This window comes from Gavia stellata, chromosome 17, assembly GCF_030936135.1.
Source record: "Gavia stellata isolate bGavSte3 chromosome 17, bGavSte3.hap2, whole genome shotgun sequence".
Lineage (NCBI taxonomy): Eukaryota > Metazoa > Chordata > Aves > Gaviiformes > Gaviidae > Gavia > Gavia stellata.
This window is the reverse complement of record NC_082610.1, coordinates 22,161,147-22,181,735: the sequence shown is the minus strand read 5'-3', so window position 1 is coordinate 22,181,735 and position 20,589 is coordinate 22,161,147. Positions and strand designations below refer to the sequence as shown.

General features: G+C 50.8%; 1 pseudogene; it reads left to right on the top strand.

Annotated features, from left to right (window-relative positions):
* Positions 1-13,296: 13,296 nt before the first annotated feature.
* Positions 13,297-20,589, top strand: part of LOC132318554 (hydrocephalus-inducing protein homolog) — a 79,993-nt pseudogene continuing 72,700 nt past the window's right edge.

The following is a 20,589-nucleotide window of genomic DNA, read 5'->3' as shown; positions in this document are numbered from 1 at the left end:
AGCTTCCAGAGGAAACGTGAGGCCAAGACTAAGGATTAAGGTAGTGTCAGTCCCAGGAACAGCTATCGAACCGTCCTGTAACTGCGTGGGTGATCAGTGCCCTTGACATCTTTGCATTTCCTTGTTCAGGCTGAGATGCTGTGGCAGTACCTTGCTGAGTCAGGCCTGAACCTCCATCCAGAGCCTCCCCATCTTCTTGTGCATTGTCTCCGGGCAATCACAGCCCCAGTTACTGCCTTGCTAACCTCTATGTCAGACATTCCCCTTGAAATGGGATTAACTTCTTGAGGCTTATAAATGTTCTTCTGCATTTGTGCAAAGGCAGCTGGCTGGATTAAATGGTTTCGTAGTATTAAGGAAAAAGAAAACCTAGGAGGCATTACACTTGTTGGGGCCAAGGACTTTGTTTTAAAAAGCAGTGGGGAAAAAACAATTTATTTTGGGGGGGGTTTCATGGCTGTATGGCAAATGGCAGGGTCTCCAAAATGTAGGCGTTTGAAATCTTGTCTTGATTCAGAACAGGAGTAGAGAAGCAGTTCAGGGTTTGGAAGTGAGATGTAAACTAAGTAAAAAGTGAGGAAACAAAATGGATTCCCAGCATGGGAATAAAAAGGGAGAAAGCCAATCCAGGGCTGTGCCTTGAGGTCTGTGCTACCAAAAAACCCGATGTTCTCCCCTGCAATGTGGGATTGCATTGCTCAGAGGAAGGCAGGGGGAAAAATGGCTGAAAGGGAAAGGGGCCAACTCTATTGTCCTTCTTTTTTCGGAAGAAAACAAGTATGAACCCTGCCTGGAGAAAGAGGATTATGGGCTGCCTGTTTGGGACTTCATGATTGGCACTTCACGAGGTTGCAGTTAGGTAAGTGATGTCACTGCAGTTACTCGGGAGGAAAAGTTTTGATAGCATCTAAAATGACTGAGTGTTGCAGTCGTATTCCTTTCTTTAACCAAGCGCTGGAGTTTTACCTTTATGGGTTGAAGTGGGGGTAGTGGATGCTCCCATCTGCATCCCTGTGATGGTGTAAGCTGTCTGCGCCAGCACTTCCCTGCTCTCCCTGGATCCTCATTGCAGCTCTGGTCTTTGCCTTTGCTGTGGCTCTGTCCTCTGCAAGACACCAGACATGTCCAATTATTCTGTGGGTTTGATCTGGTGAGTGCAGCACTGGTGACAGGACAGCTATGTTTCTGATGTGCCTGTTTCAACCCCCGCCAGGGGCTCTGGTGTTGGTGTTCAGAAGCTAGACAGTGCCTGTGCTGTCATGTCTCATCTCGGAGCCTGCAGCAGGGCTTTTGGGGATGCCGGCTGATAGTGCTCTGTGTCCCTCTAGCACTGCAGCAAAGGAGAGGTTACTAATGCAACATGGCTGCCTGTTGCCCTTGGCTGTATGCTCTTTTGTTTCTGCAGGAGGGTAAGAGCGATGTAAACAACGCTTCTCAGGGGATGGGGGGGAGGATTTGGAGCCCTGTAGAGCAGCTCCCGGCATGGACTGTTACCTGTGCCTCTAAGGAGACCAGGGCCAAGAGCCTGGTTTGGTCAGACCCTGCTAGGGTGGAGAAGGGTGGCTTGTCTGAAGTGCTGAGGTGGGTGGCTTGCTTCTGTGCTGGGCTGTGTGCAAGTGTGATCCCCCCCTCTCTGCTTCCTTGGGACTAGCTGCAGTCTGTGCTGCTTGAAATGTGTCCTTTGAGCCAGAAACGCAGGCAGCCAACTGAGAGCCAAGTGTGAATTGGGAATGGTGGCTCCAAGGTGAACCTACTGGTGAGAGTTGGATATTGTGAAGGAAAACAGAGGTGAGCTCATGGGGCAGAGAGGGTGTTGGCAAGGGAAGAGGGGCTTGTTGGTCCCTGTGGGGTTGTATGTACAGCCCCAGGAATGGAGAAGGAGCAGTGATGTAAACCCTGTACCTCCTCTGAGTTGGTGGTCCTGAGCATCCGTGGTGGTGTGAATTTCAGCTTCTGGGCTCTCCTTTTGAAAGCGTGGGTCTCCCCTGGGGAAGATGGCTGATGCTTCACTTTGTGGCTAGCTTGCAAGTGTTCTTGGAACTGATAAGCCCTGTCCTGAGGAAGAAGCCTGGAAGAGACTTGGTCTTCCCTGTCTCAGCTACACCTGTGTCTCTGGCAGCAAGCTCTGGGAGAGGGATGGTCTGTCTTACGACTTTTCCACCTCCGAGCATGGTGAAGCCCAGGACTGGGTCAGAAAGCGGTGGCTGCAGTCTTCTACATCCTGCAGGACGTCCTGAACCGTTTGTGTAGGCTTGCAAAGTATGTACACCCATGTTGATTTTAATTTCGGGTCCGTTGCTGTACAAAAATGGCAGCTTGGCAGGGCTGCCTGGTGTCTGTATCCTTCAAGAGCCATGGTTATGGTGAAGAAGCTACTGGACAAGCTGGCTGTGGCCTCCCCCTGCTCAGCTGCCAGCACTCTGGCTGGTAGAGTACAGCTGCAGCGACACCTCCCTGCTGTGCTCTCTGGGAATGCAGTGTATTCCTACCCCTCAAAGTCCCTGTTAGCTTGAAAAAGTAATAATCTGCAGTGTTCACCTTCTCTGCCATCGGAAATTAAGCAGCTTTGGCAGAACGTGTGTGTTTTGGGAAACGCCGGAGCCCCCCGAGGGCTTTGTGTGCAACAGCCAAGAGAATCCAAGAAAGCTGCTTTTTGCAGAGGGGTCCCAAGCACTGGTCCCCTTCTGCTTGCTCACCAGGGTCTCCGAGGCTCCCCTTTCACAGGGCTGCATCAGCTATTGCCTGCTGCCTGCCAGGATTTTGTCTGGGTGTTTAAGGCCCTGGCAAAGGGAGTTGACCTCCCTCGGGGCTGGGAGCAGGTTTTGCAAGGGTTACCCAGGCTCTCCCTCTAGTGATGGGTGCTGCAGGGAGGCTGAAGAGCCTGGCTGAGCGCAGGGATAGAGCTGGGGCCCTCTGGGTGCTGTGCTTCTGTAGCCTGGGTGGCTGAAATTAGCTCCTGCAGACTGTCTTGATGTGCTCTTCCCAAGTGGTGACCTCTTCAGGGCTGTCATTTGGAATTTCCACAGTGATAAACCGTGTTGCTGTGTGTGCTGGTGTAGTTGCCCTCCAGGTGATGGGCTTGGGTACGTCCAGCCCAGGGTCTGGCAGGAGCAGATGGAGATTTGCCGGGAGTTGAAATAAGGGAGTTATGTATGAGAGTTGGGATGTGGGAGGAGGAGCCAAGGAGAAAAAGGCTTTGGAGTCAAGGTGTGTGCATAACAAAAATGTCAGCATGTTTCTCCCTGGCCAGCATGTTTGTGCTCCCCCATCCCGGGCTTCTCTTGTACTGTGAATTCTGCTTTACTTTGGGTTGAACCTCTCTAGGAAAAAAAACCTGCCTAAACTTTGTGCAAGATCTGTAAGATCTCGCTGGGTCTTAATCTAGATGAGAAAGTGCAGTGAAATAGCCAGGCTATGGGATCCATATCCCAAAGTCCACCTGGTAGAGTAGGGGTGAATAAGCTGGCCTTTGCTGCTGTGAGGCGGACGGAAGGAAAGCAGTGGCTGGGAAGAACTGCAGGTCACATCTTGCCCTGGTTACCTGACCTCAGAGCCCTGCGTTTCCGTCAGTTAATGACTGGCTCGTCTCTGTGGCAGTGTATGGAACATAGGGCAAAAATGAATCTGCCCGTAGCATGTAGCTCCAAGGTCGACGCATGGTGGGAGGAGGATGAGCCCAGGTTGTGCTCATGCTGAAGGCACCAGAGGGTGATGTGGTGCATACCAGGGGTGACACTTTATTGTGTGCATTTGTATTTTGTCGCTCAGTCCTTGGAAGAGACTGTACGCTGATAGGCAGACGTTCTGCTGCGTGCCTGTCCTGTGGCACAGGGTGAGCCCTGCCTGAAGGCTTGCTGTTCCCCAGGAGCAGAATGCACGTGCTCCCAGGTGAAGTGCGTTAATGGCTGTGGGTCTTCTCAGGTCTAGTTGTTTAGGCAGGAGCCTTTCTGCTGGAGAGGCAGTGTGGGGAAGAGGAATGGGTGACTTGTTCTTTTAGATAATGATTTCACACTTTGCAGTCCCGTGGCATTTGCCCAAGGCTGAGAGTTTGAAGTGTCCTGGATGGCTTCTTAATGAAACACCAGTGATGCTGATTGTGAAGCAGGAATTAACCTCCAGATATCTGCTTTGGAAGTGCTGTTTTTTGCCATCTTAGGCAACTTGAGTTTTCCGCCATGATGGAAACAGCCGGTTCCATTTTCCTAGTCGCGGAAGCATCTCTGGCCTTGAAATGGGCATGAGGGATTTGAGGAGAACTCTGCAAGCCCTGAGCTCCCTTCAGCCCTGTGTCAGACCCTGCACAGGAGTGCTGGGCAGAGGCACTCGGGTGAAATGCATCCGTTTGAGCGGACCAGCGGTGTGCCCAGTGATGGAGCTCAGAGCCCATGTGGAGCTCCTCAGTGAGGGAGTGAGGGGGAGCCTGGCTTCAGCGAAGAGTGTAGAGCTGTGTCTGTTGGGCTGTGCTTGTCGGGGTGTACTTATTACAGCGCTTCCCTGAGAAATGACACGGTTGGCTGTGCCGGTTTGTGCATCGGTGTCGCCTGTGCTGAGCGCCGTGCCACAGGCAGACTGGGGGGTGCGAGGTGGCAGCCGAGCAGGTGAGCGGGTGGGACTGGGGTGCGAGTTATCACCCAGAGAGCAGGAGAAGAGCAGATGGTCCCTTCTGAGGGCAGTGCTGGCACCTCCGTGAGGTGTGAGTTGATTTTTGGGCTCTGTCGACACACGGGCTGTGTCCAGGTGGCGTGTGGCTCTTCTCGTGGTCAGTGCTGCGCCCGGGGAGAAACCCATTTGGGCTCTGCCCTGAGTGTCTCCAATGGCTGCTCTGTTTCAGGGTGACCCCCACAGGGATGTGGCCGTGCTGAAGCTGGGAGGAGGGTGCGTTGGAGGCAATTCCCGCGCGTGCTTGCCGTGGCCATTGCAGGCTGTCCCTGCGCGGCTGTTCCTGCTCTGGGATAAGGCCCTGCTAGCCGGGCCTCTGCAGTGCCCGTGCCCCCGGAGATGAGGGAAGCGCAGCTGGTCTCTGTGGTGCTGGGGCAGAGGCTCCCTGCCGAAGCCGTGTGAGCTCGTGAAGCCTTTGGCAGGCCTGGGCTCTCTCCGTGCTCTCTGGCTGTCCCCTCCAGCCAGCCGGCAGACGCAGGGGGACCGCAGGCGGCTGCGGCTCCTCAGCGGGGCCGTCCGGGTGCTGAGCGCCGCGGGCCCCTCCGCCTCCGTGTCCGTGTCCGCCCTCCTGTCCCGAAGGCGGCGCCCCCCTCCCCTGCCGGCGCCCGGCCGTTGGCCGTGGCCATGGTGGTGTTGGGCCCGCCCGGAGTCCCGGTTGCCTTCGGCAGGAGGGCAACAGCCCGTCTGGCAGCGGGGATGGGGGGTGTGAGTGTGCCCCGTGTCCCCCGCAGGGGGGAGAGGTGGGGGGACGCTGGTGACCCCCCCGTGCTGGGGTGGTGGTGGCTGTGTCCCCTCCCCGGAGGAAAGCGGGAGGGCGGTGCCGGTGCACCCAGGGTGCTTTTTTGGGGAGGCTTTAGGGGTGAGGTTGCGGGTGGAGCAGAGTGGGGCTGTGGTGCGGGGTGAGGTGCCCCTGGAGGCTGCAGCCCTTTCTCTGTGTGGGGAGGGGGAGTTGGGGCCCCTTCTTCCCCCCAGGGCTGGACGGGGAGCGAGCTTTGCTCCCTGAAGGAGAACCTTCCCAAACTTCTCCCTTTTTTCCCCATGGGATGCCGATGTGGGTTAAATGTGGAGGGGGATGGAGGCTGCCTGCCTCGCCGCTGCTGGTCTTGCCCCCCTCGTCTCGCACGTGGGCTTTCGGATGTTTTGGCCTTAAATATTTGTGTGGCCCCGTCTGTAAATGAGGGACGAGACGATTTATTCTTGCTCTGTCTATAAAATGCCATGAAGGCTTATGATGCAAAATGCAACAAATGGCCTAGCTCAAAGCGACTGCACAGCCAACTCACTCTGACTGTCCTTTCCTTGCCTTCTAAATCCATAGGTGATTTCCTGAGAAGCAATTCCTGTCTACGTCGAGGGAAAAGCCAAAGGCTGGACTACTCCAGGAGGGTGCAGCTTGCTCCTAACAGGTTGTCCAGCCTTGCCCCTTGACTTGAAGGGTGGGAAATAACTCGGTGAAGCCAAAGCCTGCTCTGTAGCACCTCGGGGTTACAGCCAGTGCTGTAGTGTTACAGGAGTAATCCACTCAATAGGGAATATTTGCTGTTCTGGCAGCCAGACTGTGTGTGTGCTGGATAATTGGGTATGAGGCTGGAGCCAGCCAAGGTGAGGTTGCCGAGTGGTACTCCTGCCTCCGCTTACCTGTCTGCAGTTTAGCATCTTTGAATTCAGTTAATGTTGATGTTTTTCCAGAGCTTGAAACTCGTTTGAGAACTGGGCGTGAATATGCAGAAGTATTTCACTTGGAAGGTTTTGAAAATTGAGATTAAAACACTTGGCTTGGCTTGAGGTTCACAGGATGCTGGCAGTGCCCCTTGTTCCAGCTTGGGTGTGCAGTGAAATGGTAGATTAACAAATGATTGCATGTCAGCAGAGCGGAGGTTCGTATGCTTTAAGCCCCCGGGGAGTACAGAATTGTTCCTTTCATCTTAGCTCTCCTTAGCAGGGTAGTGGATGTGACGTGTCCAAGCATTTGCTGCAGAGTAAGGGATCACATGGGGAAACAATCTGATATCCATAGGAGTCTTCCTATGATTTCCATGAACTTTGGATGAGGTCTTGACAGTAGCTACTAAAGAGAGGTGCTGCTTAGTGAGCGTGCTGCTCTGAATTCACCATTGCAGAGTCAGCTCTGACCCCGCGTACGGCCGCTTGCTCCTGCCCTGGGGATCCATTAGTAGTCCTTTGGTTTCTGCTTTTCCACTCCAAAGCCCCTAGCTGCGTGGAAGCTCCGATGTATTGCGAACCGGAATGAAATGTGGTCCAGATGCCAGAAAAAGAGGAAATAAGAAGGGAGAGTTGATGCAAGTTGCAAAGCCAGGAGAGCAGAGATCAGGTGCTGGGAGAGGCAGTTGGGAAAGGGACAACAGTACTGTTAATATTTCAGGCAGGAGCCACAGTTGTAAAGTATAGCACGTGGAGCTGTGGAATCTCCAGCAGACCCTTGGTCCAGCTCGCTGTCAGCTGAGAGTTGAAGTTTATTAAAAGAAAGAACAGGAAGGTGTAACACTAGGCTCCTATTAATTATCTTGGCTGTGGTAGAGCTTTTGTAATAAATTGCAGGATGACAGTACCGAAGTGATAAAATACAGAGGCACTGGACTATAAAGGTGACAGATGAGGCTTCCTGGGTAGCAAGACTGGATTTAGAAAGCACTCAGCCACTTAGCAGTGGGCTGGAGGGACAAGAGATTAGTCCTGGAAGTTGTGCTTCTCCTTTCCTGGCTTCCTTGAGATGCTGTTTCTATGGTAATGATAGCTAAGCAGGTGATTTCTAGTCACAAAATGTGATCTTGCTACTTAAGCCTGAAGAGGGCAAGAAGATGTAGCTGAACAAAATTGTTCAGTAGCATCCTGATTCTCACTTTGAACAGATCTCCTGCCTCACTCTTCCAGCAAAGTGTAATAGAAAGGCAAATTAACCAATTAGTCCAGAGAGAGATGGTTTATCTTTGCAGAAGGAAGAAGAAAGAGGATTTATTGTGTATACTGAAACAAGATTGAGCCAGTAGTCTCTGCTCCTACAAGAAAAGCTGGGTGTAGTGTTTTGTAGTGCAGAGCGTGCCAATACATCCCCAGCCTTTAAGTTTGGAGGGCGATCGGTTGGTATCAGACCAGCTCAGAGGTTGGTGCTGTTGCTTCAGCACAAGTGACGTGGAGTCCCTTGAAATAAGAGCCCTGGCACGTGGCATAGTGACAGCCGCAGGATCTGTATAGACATGAAGCTGTGCTTTTACATGCAACTTCCCATTTTTTTTCTTAATGTCCATTAAGAAATTTGCTGTTTATTCTTAATTTCCTGTCTTTTTCAGCACAGCGTCATCAGAGAGCTGTTCAGTTTTATTTCACTGAGGGAAGCTGTTGGACATATGCACAAAGGGCTTTGGATGCTTTAGGGCCATATCTAAGTGCTCACATTAACTTTTTCCTCAGCGCAGCTTTTGCCAAGCTCAGGGGCCCTGAAGGGCCCCTCTGTGCCTGTATTTGTGCTGCTGAGCCTTCTGAATTTTCCAGGTCCTGGCACGACTGAGCTTGTGTGAAGCCCTACCTTGTGCCTAGTGACACTTTGGCCTTATGACCCTAGCCCATATCATGAGCCAGGGAGTGTTCAGAGGTTAATGTTGCTGCCCTGAAGAGACAAGGTGAAGGTGCTTCTTTGCACCCCTAATGTAGCTCAGGGCCAAAAATAGCTGGGAGCAGAGCGGTCCTGTGCAGACCCTCCTTTTCTGCCTAGCGTGAGGCAGGGAGCCTATACTAGCTGTGAGCCCGCATCATGAAACAAATCTTTTTCCTCCTTCACTTTGAAGATGATCCTGGTCTCTTATTTTTTTTTCCCCTCTGGAGACTGCTCATGTGTTGCATGTTAAATAGTCGTTAGGTAAAAGACTTTGTGATGCAGGGGGCAGAGCCCCCCAGCCAAGGCTTTTCTTTAGCTCTCAAGCATCCTAGCTGCTAGCTTGGAGGTCAGGCTTTTTCTCACTTGATTTCTCCACGCAGCAGTGCTAGGAGATGTGGCAGGGACCTTGTCTGCGCTGACAAGCAGGACTAAGGAATGGCTTTGGCCCCCTCCGTCTATCTGGGAGGGCAGGAAGGTTTGGGCTGGAAAAAGAGACGGTGAGTTTGCTAGCGGGAGCACAGCCAAGCATGGGAGCAGGGTTGTTGAGGCTGATGGGAGCAGGTCGAGGTACCAGCGTTGGGTTTGGCATTGGGGTGCTGAGGTACTTGCAAGCCTTGTATGGGTTCTGTGTCACTCCTGCCATGCAGCTCCATGAAGGTGCTTTGTGGCCAGCAGTTTCCCTTGCTAAGCACCCAAGGCTTCTCTGGCAAGTCCTCTGAGCATGAAAGCTGGCTGCAGGTGTGCTCTTTGCCTGCAGCAGGCAGGAGTTGCTTCAGTGCTGAGCAGGGGAGGCTCTAATGTTGCTTGTAAGGTGCTGGAGCTGTGGGAAGGAGCACGAGGTGGCAGCCCTATGAGTGCATCTCCGGCCAAGCACAAGGGACTTGGTGGGTCTCACCTTGACATCTGTCTCCAAGTTCTGCCTTCTGAGATTGGAAGCATGACCCAGCATCCAGGTTCCTTTCCTTACAGCACTTCTGTCTTGGTGCCTTGAGCGCACAAGGGTGTCACATCTGAGGTTTCTTTGCCTGAGCTCTCCAGTTTCCACTCAATCGGTGGCTGGACACCAAGTGGGAGATGTTTTGGAGCGAGTTTCCACAGGCTAGGTGGCTGGAGAGCCAGTTTGTTTTCAGGGCTAAGATCCTCCTTAACTGAATTGTAAACCCCCAAATAATGAATGGTGGTTTTCAGACCGAGGATTTCTTGTTCCCAGCCAAGCAGATGCGATGATTTGGTTTGCCTGTGGCCGAGAGTCTCATGAGAAGCTTTTGTTTATAGCATCTGCTGTGCTGAAAATGCGTGAAGCTCCCTGGCAGCTGAGATGCTCTTGTAGGTTGGGTGTCCCTGGCTGGTGTGTGGGTATATGTGTGCACAGTGAATTGGAACGAGCTCATCAGATGGGTATTCGCCAGGTGCAACAACAGAGGACACCCCCAAAGGCATTGTCGGAGCTGCGGCAACACTGATTTGCCTGCTGTCTTTTGTTTTTGTGATTGGGGTCCTTCCTGGGCGAGCAAAATAGAAATTGAGTTCTTGTTTTGTAAGTCAGCATGGAAACTTTTTCTTTACTCCTTAAAGAAATGATTAGCTAGTCTGCAGTGTCTAAATTAATTGATCTGAAGCTCATGGAACATGAACAAATGCTGCTCTAAGGCGTACTTTAGAATACTGCTGCAATCATTCACTGCGGAGTGAGATGTTTAGGAAATGGATGGGCTGCAGTGAGTTGCAGGGCTATAACTTTGTGAAGGCATTGCAGTGGCATTGTAAACCACCAGAGACGAGACCGAGTCGACCAGTTGTGATGCTGAGAAAGTTCAAGGCAGAAAGCATCGTTTCCACTCCAGCCTAGAGCTGAAGAAATGCCAAAGCCGCAAATGCTTGAACAGGCATCTGTTCCCTTGGTGTGGAACTGGTTAAGGTGGTAAACCCCCAGTCTTTAGTGGGTTAGTGGCCCTTTCCTGTCGTGCTACTTGCAGGATGAGATGCTGCTGTTTTGAGAAGTTTCTCCGCACAGCACCTTGAGCACTGCCCAGTGCAGTATCTCCCTACGTTAGAGCAGGGGGAGCTGAGCAGCAGAGAAACAAGCAGACTTTTAGCTAACGCCAAGCTCTGAACCTTCTGCTTCCTTGAGGTCCTGGTAAAATCCTCCTGCTCTGCCTGGCAAGGCTGTAACAGTGGAGGAGAGGGGACGCCGGGCAGCCCAGTTCCCAAGTCTTGTCAGTTGCCTTGGGGGTTCCACTGGGTTCTTGGAAGTTGCCGGCACTGTGTCGGTTATTGCTGCGCCGGTGGGAGCATGGTCACACCAATGGCTCCCTGGCCATCTCCTGTCTCTCCAGGCTGTCCACAGCCACCGAGTAGCCCATGGTGATTCAGGAAGCAAGAGTGGGCGCTACGCAAAGTGAATCCTCCAGGAGAAGCGTGAATTCCCTGTCCTAAGGGAGTGTCTGGCCAGCGGGCAGGAAGGAGGCAGTTTTGTTGGCAGGAGGGCCAACAGCAGGGATGCAGCAGCTACGTGATACTCAGTAGGATTGAATTATATACCTGGTCTAAGAGCAAGTCTGGGGAGGTAAAGGTTTTTTTAATGGGTTCGAAAATTGTTGTGCAACTTGCAGCGATGGTGGACACTTCTAGCTTAGCTGTAGATACCAGGGTAAAAGGGAGCCTTGGGGAGGAGACTGAAGCTTGGATGTCCTTGGGGATCTTCAGCTTGGTGCCCTGCTCCGATACATCTTGGTTTCCTGAGACACGTCAGGAATGTCTACCCCAGCCCTGGGCATATTTCTTCATTGCTTTTCTAGGTGGTCTTAGCTGTTGTGTCCTGATTCCTCTGCCCAGGCTGAGGGCATTTGTGCTCTGAACCTAAAGCTGAGGTGGCAGCGCTGTCTGTGCCCTGAGCCTGGAGCAGAGGGGGAATTGCAACCCTTCCTTATGTTTCCAGGGTGGGTAGAGGGCTGTCTGAGGTGGGGAAGGTGGAGATCTCCCCCCATCAGCCAGGGGTGGTGGGCTGGAGGCGTGCTGTGGTGTGGTTGCTGTTTTGTCTTGCCCCTACAGGGAGATGTGGCTGATTCCTTATTTCTGCTCTTTTCCTCTGAATCTGGGAGTCTGATCCCTGCGGGCTCTAGGGAAGTGGAGCCGCAGGGCTGTGATAGTGCCTCAGTGGAGAGCAGGGGAAGCTGTAAGATGGGGCCAGGGCTGTGGAGGTTGGAAGCCCTCTGGGAATAAGCATTGTGGGCATGATGAACGGGATGAATTTCAAGCAAAGTGAAATTACAGGTAGAAAATTGGAACAAATAATCCAGTTATTCTCAAGACCTAATAATAAAACGTGGAAATCCAGATTGATGTTGTATCATCCCCATTAGATTTCTAGCTTGGAAAAAGAGTTATTTCCAGCTTTAAATCCTAGCTCTTGCTACAGTATGTCCTCATGTCCATAGTGCTGTGCTGTGCTCTCTCATGTTTCTTGCAAGAACAAAAGGAGAGAGCAACGTTGTTGTTTCCTAACACTGTAAAGGGCCCAGTACCATGAACATGTGCAATGCTGTAGCTGTTTGGGGAGTAAAGGAATGAAGCTATTGCCTTGCTTGCAGGACGAGGGTAAACCTTGAGGGGGAGGGAATGGTCATCTTTGTATAGATGATGACTTGCTGTATACAGCAAGACATCATCCACACAAAAAAGATGATGTGGAACAGAAGGAAGCAGGAGGGAATGTGAGCTGTGATTTTTGTCAGATAATGTCAGAATGAAAAAAAAAAAAGTCAGAGTAGAGCTGGGTTTGAGAGCACTGGCCTTTCAAGTGCCAGAAAATAAGAAGCAGGCAAACCTATCTGTTCCTTGGTCCAGTTAGCCAGAAAGCGAGGGGAAATTCTTTCTAGTCCAAAGTAGTGCTTAGCAAATACTGTACATGTTTCTCTTTGTTTGTGTTCGAGACCACTTTCTGTCGTCTCTTCTTGCCCTTTCTTGCACCCCCACTTTTTGTGACGCAGATGGAGAGAGGTGGTCGGCAGGCTGGTGGTTGGAAGAAGAATAGCCCATGGACCTGTTAACCCATGCTACTTGTGGGATAAGGATGCTGGAGAAGAACTGCCATTAGGATAAATTCTTCAGTGGCCCAGCTGTCACATATTTGCATTTCTATTTGAGCTAATTGCTCATGTTCCTTTAATGGTTTCATGCTTTTATTTCTGCTGTTACAGCCTTGAATGCCTGTAGGGAGCCTTAAGTTTGGGTGTTAATAAGTGAAAATGAGGGCCCTCATTCGCCATGGAGAAATGTTCTTGGGCACTGTGGTAATTTCATGCCTGGAAGGAGTCGTATTTGCTGGATAATTTTTGTAACTTAAACCAACCAAATTAGCCTTGAGAAACTATAGTTCTTAATGAAAGTATTGAACTCTACGCTCCATTAGTTGGAAGCATCACCAGGCTCCTTGCACAAAGGGTGGACATCGGGTTTGCAAAGTCGGCAAGTAGTCTGATTTTATTAATGCTGGGGGCAGCAGCGATCCCTGGGTTTAAGGTTGTTCATAGTACTCTGAGCGCTTAGTAGGGTCAGGCACACAGTCACATCAGGTCAGCTGCCCTGGCAAAATGAAGCAGCTAAGTGACATTTACCTTCCTTCTGTTCCCACCGGAAAACTTGTAAAAAGCAATAAAGGACAGTTTGGCTACTACTAGAGATTGGGTTAATAATTCCAGTAAATGGGATTCTAAAAGCAATGGAAGCAGGGGAAGGTGAGAAATGCCAGCAGGCCCTGGTGTGTGTTTGTGGCTCGTGGGACAGCACCCACAGCAAAAGGCTGTTTTGGCTCAGGGAATGTTTGTTCTGGGGTTTTACTGCTATGAGTCTTGACTGTGCCACTTAAATATGGTCTAATCACGGAACAGGGTGGGGAGGCCTTAAGTTCTCCACTTCAGAAGGATGCCGCAGCCTGGAGACGTGGGTGTGTCCTCTGGTTCTGCCATGAATGGGATTCTAGAGTTTCAAAGTTCCATTGTTGCTCCTTGCAGGTGAGCTGAGAGATGGCCACTGGCAAGATGCATCTGTCCATGGGGTCCTCCAAAATGGCTGGTGGATTCCAGAGGAAAGTGGTAGCACCTCATTTTCCAAAGCTAGTCAGAGAGACAGAGGAGTCTGTAACTGTAAGTACCTGCTGTGGCTGGGCAGGCCCTGTGTTAAGGCTGGAAACTCCCCCTGTGTCCCTCCTGCGCCTTCCCCTCGTGTTGTCTAGCAGCACTGTGAAGCTGGACCCCACCTCCCCATCACTTTGCTGCCCGGCTTCTGCCGGAGGTGGCTGTCATGGTGAGTGGGGAATGGAGTGCATGCTGCTTCGGGGAAGGTCCAGAGTCTTGCCTGGAGGCCAAGTTAAATGAATGTTCTGGGCATTGCACTGGCATAGCTGAAGCGTGAGTGTGTGCTTCGTTCCATCCTCTTTGTGTGGGCAGTAATATCTTCTGTCACGTAGGCATACTTGCCAGTGCTGCTCTGACCGTACCTGCCCTCCAGGCAGCCAGGCATTGGTGGGCTGCTTGAGCTCTGCCTGAAGACGTGGCTGGTCCCAGACAGAACAGGTTGCAAAACAGTAATTGTATCTCGTATCCTGCGTGGAGCACGGATCCAGCCCTGCAAACAGCAGTGGAGTCAGGGCGATTCCTCCTTCCCATCCACAGACGTCCCCTTTACTGACTGGAGCTCACTTGACTGGAGATGACCTAGTGCTCAGGCTCTGTCAAGGAGATATCTCCGTGTACTTCTGCGGAGGGGTCTGTGAGGCCAGAACAGAGAGAAAACAAGTGCTAATTAAGAAGAAATAACTAAAACTTGGAGCCATTCCTCTCCACGTCAGCCTTGGCACAACGCTGCTTTTCTGCTTTCCTCTGACTCACCCAGCTGTGACATCACACACGTGTTGGTTGTGAGCATTGTGCAAGGATAGAGTTTGGGTATTTCTGATAACTCCTCCCCACTGTCTTCAAAGGTCACTGGCTCAATGCAGCAAAACTAAAAAGAAAACAAATGCCTGAAGAGCAGAAATCCCCAAACATGTCACATCAAATCACGAAGGAGAAGCTAATGGCGGGGCAGAGCCACTTGGTTAGAGCGTGTGTATTCCGCTCTATATCATTAATTTACTGATGTTAAATATTTCAGCAGGTAACTTAGGGGACTTCCAGGACTATCCTAGTGGCTGTGATCACAAATTATTCATCAGTGGCAGTTGAAGAAGAAAAGCCTTTCTGAAGAAAGGCATCTGTGTAACTCTTGCTGGTGTTTTGCATTTCAGCTGACTCCCTCGGCCTTCCTGAAGGAGATGTCTCTCACCACGGAGCAGAGGCTGGCCAGCACTCGGGAGATGAGGCGGCCCCGAATTATCCAGCTTCTAGACATGAGTGAAACCTCCCATCAAAAGGTAGCCTTTTCCTGCCCTTTTCCTTGCTGTTGGTGACATTTGAAGAGGGTGCGTGCTTGTGACAGGCCTGCCTCCAGCTTCTCTGAATACCTCGGTGACTAGGTCCTGTTGTCCTTTCCAACTCCCGAGTGACTAGCGATAGGACAAGAAGAAATGCCCGCAAGTTGCGCCAGGGGAGGTTTAGGTTGGTGGTTAGGAAAAATGTCTTTCCGGAGAGAGCAGTGAAGCATTGGAAGAGGCTGCCCAGGGAGGTGGTGGAGTCACCATCCCTGGAGGTGTTCAAGGAACGTGTGGACGTGGCAGTGCGGGACATGGTTTAGTGGGCATGGTGGTGTTGGGTTGATGGTTGGACTTGATGATCTTAGAGGTCTTTTCCAACCTTAGTGATTCTGTGAACTGCTGGTGGTGGTGGAGTTCCTTCTGCTGGGGGAAAAGTAAAACATTTTTCCCCCGTGAGACATTGAAGTCCTGATATGCTTAGTAGCCAATACGAATAACCTCTGCTGAACTTGGTGGGTTTTGCTGGAATTTAGCTACCAGTGCTAAAGCCCGATACTGGGGGAAGGCTGGGGCAGGGCACCAGGGCAGGAGCTTGCCATTTTCCATCCTCCTGCTGAAGTAGTCGCATCTCGCTTCAGTACAGTTGCTGTCAAATGCTTGGGGTCATCGGACTCCCTCAACGGTGGCAGCATTGGCCTTTGAAAGCTGAGGGCCTACGGTAATTATTCAAGATTTAACAAAACCAATTGCATTAATGCTTTGGGTTGGAACAATGTGTGGGACCCTTGCAGGGTGTTAGAAATTGCAGGCTGCCAGATATACAGGGGAATCACGCCGGGCAGAGGCGATGTGGAGGTGCTTTATCTGGATCAACGTTTACTTTAAAGCTGCTTTTCTTACAGGACTGCTCAGTACAACGCGCAGTCCAAATGGGTAGATTACTGAGGTAGGCTGTTGAGTGGAAAATTGCCAGCCAGAGACCTGTAACGAATTGGTTAAGGATTGCCCTAGACAGCACGGGAGTTGGGAATGCGTCAGACGAGTGCACAAATAACTGGCAGTGTGCCGCAGCCACACGTGGAGACCTGCCCATGTCTTTCGAGGGGGAACAGTGCAGCTGGAAGAGGGGAGACAAAGCAGGGAGGAATTTCCTCAAAGTAGTGCCTCTGCTCTGTAAGCATTTGCTGTTTGTGTATGTTTTCAGCCATGCTTCTGCAGTGGTGTTAATTAAGAGCAATAATGGAATACAATAAATCATCCCTTTTAAAGCTCATGGCAAAAGGAGATCTCAAGTCCAGTCTTACTCAAGTTGCCCAGTAATGCTGAGAAAAGAGCTGAACCTTATCACCATCCAATGTTCACCTCACATGTCTTTTTCCTAACTACTGTTACTTTCTTGTTGGCCTTACCTCCTCTGATACTGTTCTCTTCTTACGGATTTCTAGGCTCTGTATCAAAAAATGATATCTGGGGATGTGTGGGACTTGGTCTCTCTGTCTCAGAGTAAAGATCATCCCAAAATGGTTTCCCACAGAGTCTCACGTAAAGTCTTGGGTTTCGCTTGCTCCATGAGCGCTCATGGCTCTTTCAGTAAGTGCTCCGGAGCTGTGTGACCCCGTTAGCACAGGGCTCTGCTGGAGGTAAGCGCTGCCTTGCATTTTGGAGAAGGAAACCTGGAGAAACACCTCCCAAAAGAGCTTCTTAGCTTGAGCCCGCTCAGCGTGGCCCAGAAACTTTTGCTGAGCTCAGAACACAGGTGGGTGAGCTCCTGTTTCCCTAGTGTGAGCTGGGCAGCCATAGTCACCAAGAGACTGTACTTCACGGGAGATCAATGTAGGAATCTCATTCATGAATCTTTTTCCCAGCAGCTGAACCTCTCACTGCTCTCTCTTGCATCTCCAGTTCTCCTCAGTTGACCTGGACCAGAGCTTGTTTCAGCCTTTTCCATCAGAGGTGGTGTTTCAGAGCTACGTCCCCTGCGAGGTCTATGAAGCACCGCTGATTCTGAGGAACACCGACAAGGTAAGTGCTGGGACGTGGAGGTTTAACGCTGTGCTGGAAGAGGAGAGCAGTGTAATTCACGTGGTATACAGCATAGCAAGTTATCTGCTGCAGCACAGCACGTCAGAATCAAATGTCTCAACACCTTTATTTTGCGAGCTGGTGGAAATCTTCCCATGCTGGAGATTCTCCCCCTGATTTTGGCCATGCGTTGGTGGTATCTAGCCCAAAGGAGCTTTTCTAGTCAGCATCCTTCCTCTCGAAAGCCCCGGACTGAGAGGAATGTCGAGGGCTGTACAGTCTGTATCTGCCCTCATGCTTTACCTCGAGTGTGTGTCGTGTCCTGGTGGCTCCTTGGTTAATCTTGGTTTGTGGCAGGGCATCTCTGCCTCTCACAACCTGTTTAGCTGCCTCTGCAGCTCACTGTCAGAGCACAGGGATTGAGTCTTCTCCGCTTTATGTTGGAATAAGTTACAATTAGTGGTGTTAGCACTCCAGAAAGGGTGTTTTGAAACAGCAGTGGAAGCGGACTGATTTAGCAGGAGCAGTGGGAGGCCTTTAGGGGCCACTTTAGGCTCCTGCTAAGTTTAATTCAGTTCTGCCCAGGTTTTTCTAAGGCAACGTGGCTCTCTGCTTTCCCTTTGGAGAACCACAGCCCATCCACAGTAACATGCTCTTGAAGGTCTCCACCTTTCCTTGAAAAAATTGTGATCGTTTTGAGATTTCCCAAGGAAGTTGAGAAGGGAAAAGTTGCAAAACGTCAGCAATTTTGTTCCACTGTAAAGAGGACAATTGAGACCTTTTGAATTTCAGCAGGGGAGATATTTGCTGGAGTGAGGCATGTGCCAAGAGCAAGCTGGTGGGAAAAGAGAGGAGCGAGGAAAGGAGCTGAGTTAGAAGGTGCTCTGCGAGAGAACATTGTACAGGCAAGGGCTTCTCTTGACACCTAGCAGTAAGTGTGCTGGAAGCAGAGAAGGGTCAGAAAAAGAAAGGTGTAATTAAAGACAGTCTTGTGTACTGAAGAGTAAGACGTATCCATGAGAGGAGGGCGGCAGGATGGGAAGATGGAAGTGTGCACGAGAGCGGGTGAATTAACCACCTCTCCAAATCTCCCTGTTGGGGGAAACAAACAGGTGGACAAAAAAGCGCTGTCGGGGCATATGGCAGGTGGAGGAAAAGCAAGAGAAGTCAAAGTATATTTGGAGATGACAGGTTTTGACAGGGACACGGTTGAAAAGAAGCCCCTTTGGCAAGGGAGGATGCAGGCATGGTCCCTCAGTTATTCCTGGAGAGTGCTGCGCCATTCCTGGTCTGGCGTTCAGCTCGGGGATATTGGAAAGATGCAGCGTGGATGCCCATGCCCCAGGGATACCACTTGTGTGGTCCACAGTGATTCTGGGCACTCTTTGCTGTAGGTATCCTTTCCTGATTAAAGTGTGCCTCCGTTTCTCTTTCCCTATGGCTCTGCTTCATTCCCACTAAGTGTTTTGGCTTCAGCTGCTCCGTTATCCATGTGGCACTTCAAAATGTTTGTCAGGCAACAGGCAAACAGTTAATTTGCTCTATTCATGCTTCCTCAAGTGGAAAAGAAGAACTGCATCAACATTTCTGCCATTCCCACTAAAAAATCATAAACTTGTACAGCTGCACCTTGGGATTTGTATGCCCTGTAAAGAGGAGGCAATGTGTGAACTGTTGATTTTTTCCCGAAATGAATTAGTTTTGAAGCTAGTAAGACCTCAACCATTGGATAGTGCTGGTGTGAAAGTAAGATCGGCTCTAAGGAAAATCCTTGGCATATTTAAGTACACAAAGTTAGAGATGATAGTCCTAAGAGAGGTTATCATATTTTAATTTTGTTGGCTTTTGATAACGTCCTAGAGAAAAGCAACATGTGCTCTGTCTCAGTTTTCTCACCAGTTTTGCAGATTCTTCTGAATCATACTGACTTATACTGCATGGTAGCCTGGTGCTGTCTGCTCCATCAAAATCCAGCTGACAGCAAAGTGTATTCCAAAGAGAGGCTCTGTAATCATTCAAATACAGAAGCGCTTTGCTACATACTTCCTGTTTGTACCTGTGTTTTGTACAAGTGCTTTTCTGTCTTCAGGCTGCTCCTCACGTCTTCTGGGTGGCTTTTGCTGAAGGTCTTAACTCATCTCCCAAGGGACTTGGTGACCAAAATGTTTGTCTGCAGTGTGAAATTGGCTCTGGGAGCTCGCTGCCCCAGGGGATTGCTGGGAGCAAAGGGTGTTTGGAGAGTTCAGGACTGCCTCGGCCGTGGGTTATCAGGCTCGGGTGGGTGGTGCAGAATGAATCTCCACTTTTGCCAAGCCTCATGTGGGTTCGTTGTTTCCCCGTGAAGCTCCCTGTCAGTCAAAATCACCTGTTTTAGACTTTCTGAGATGAGATTTGGTGCTCAGGGGTTGATATCCGCGTGCTAGAAAATGCCTGTGTGCAGTCTCTGTGTTTGTGGCATCCCAGAGGGCAGAAACTTGCAGCAGGGTGCCTGCAGGGACTCCCGGGTGTGGGGAGGAATGCCCAGAGATCTGCCTTGCCTGCACTGGCAGCTGCCTGGCTACAATCAGCAGGCAGCAAGAGCCTCCAGAGAGCTGAGATTGGCTTTTAATAATGAAACCACAGTGTGAGTCAGTGCTGGTCATGTATCTCAGGGCAGAAAATGCCTTTGAAGCCCATAATTGATAGGCACAGCCTGGGGGGTCATCTGGCTTGCCATTATTGTGGTAAGTTGACTGCTCTGATCTTCTGCAATCAGCCTTTCCTTGTAGAGTATCATGCTTCTTCCTTGCTTCTCTACAGCCCCCTTTAAATTCTCTTAGCCATCTCCTTGTTTGTGGGGTTGTCCCTTTGTTTTCCTATGTTCCTCCTTTTGCTCCTCAGCTTGCTTTTATTCCCAGTAAGGCCACAATGTCTGTGGTCTCCTTCTCTTGTTGGTCTGCCTGCATGACTCTGTAGCATCGCAGCTTGACTGCCCTGCTCAAACCCGGTATGTTAGAAGTGAATTTCTTCCTTGCCCCAGTATAACACGTCCTGTTTTGCCTTCAGATAATACATTCCCCCTCTAGAGGTGCGATGGCATGGATGTGCGCAGGCAGAAGCAAGCAGGTTCTCGGGGTTTGTTGACTATGTGGATGACTTGATTCTGGTATCGTATCGCCATGCTGCTGGTGTCTTATCTGCTTGGCACTTCCTTCACAGCAGGGCATTGCCCTACTGCCTCTGGCCTGGAGCTATTTTGCCCCAGCAGAAGGGATTCAGGTCCACCCTTGTGTATTATGTGTATGTACCTCGAGAGCTAAAAGTGCTTTGGAAAGGTGGTTGAGGAAGGATGTCACCAGGGCATGGCTAGGTCTCTTCTCCTCGTGTTTCCACAACTGGCAAAGTCATAGTTTCGTGTCTTTCCTGCAGGTTCCTCGGCTGGTGAAGGTCGTCCTGGAGAGCTCACCTTATTTCAAGTTGATCGGCCCCAGGGATGTGTACCGTAAGGTAGCACCTGGCATGCGTTCCACTTTCCGCATCCTTTTCACCCCTGAGGAGAACAAGGTGAGAGTGGAGGTGCCAAGAGGTTGGTGCCTTCAGGGGAAGCTGCACCTGCAGGGCGGGATTCAGAACAGGGCATCTGGTGTGGGTTTTGTGGAACTGTCCTGGTTTTGGTGGGGTTGCACTGGATCTAGAACTGGGGGAAACTCTTTGCCCATGGTGAAGATTATGCTCTCACAGGCTGGAGGCTCTTACGTGTTTCAGACTGTTTTTATCTTTCAGCGCTGGCACATTTAATGTAATGTCTATTGGCTTCAGGGATAAGAGAGTCTACCGTCTGTGGTGGGGCAGCCTCTCAAGGTGTCGGTTTCTAGTATCTGTGCGTTGCTGCATAATTATGGGT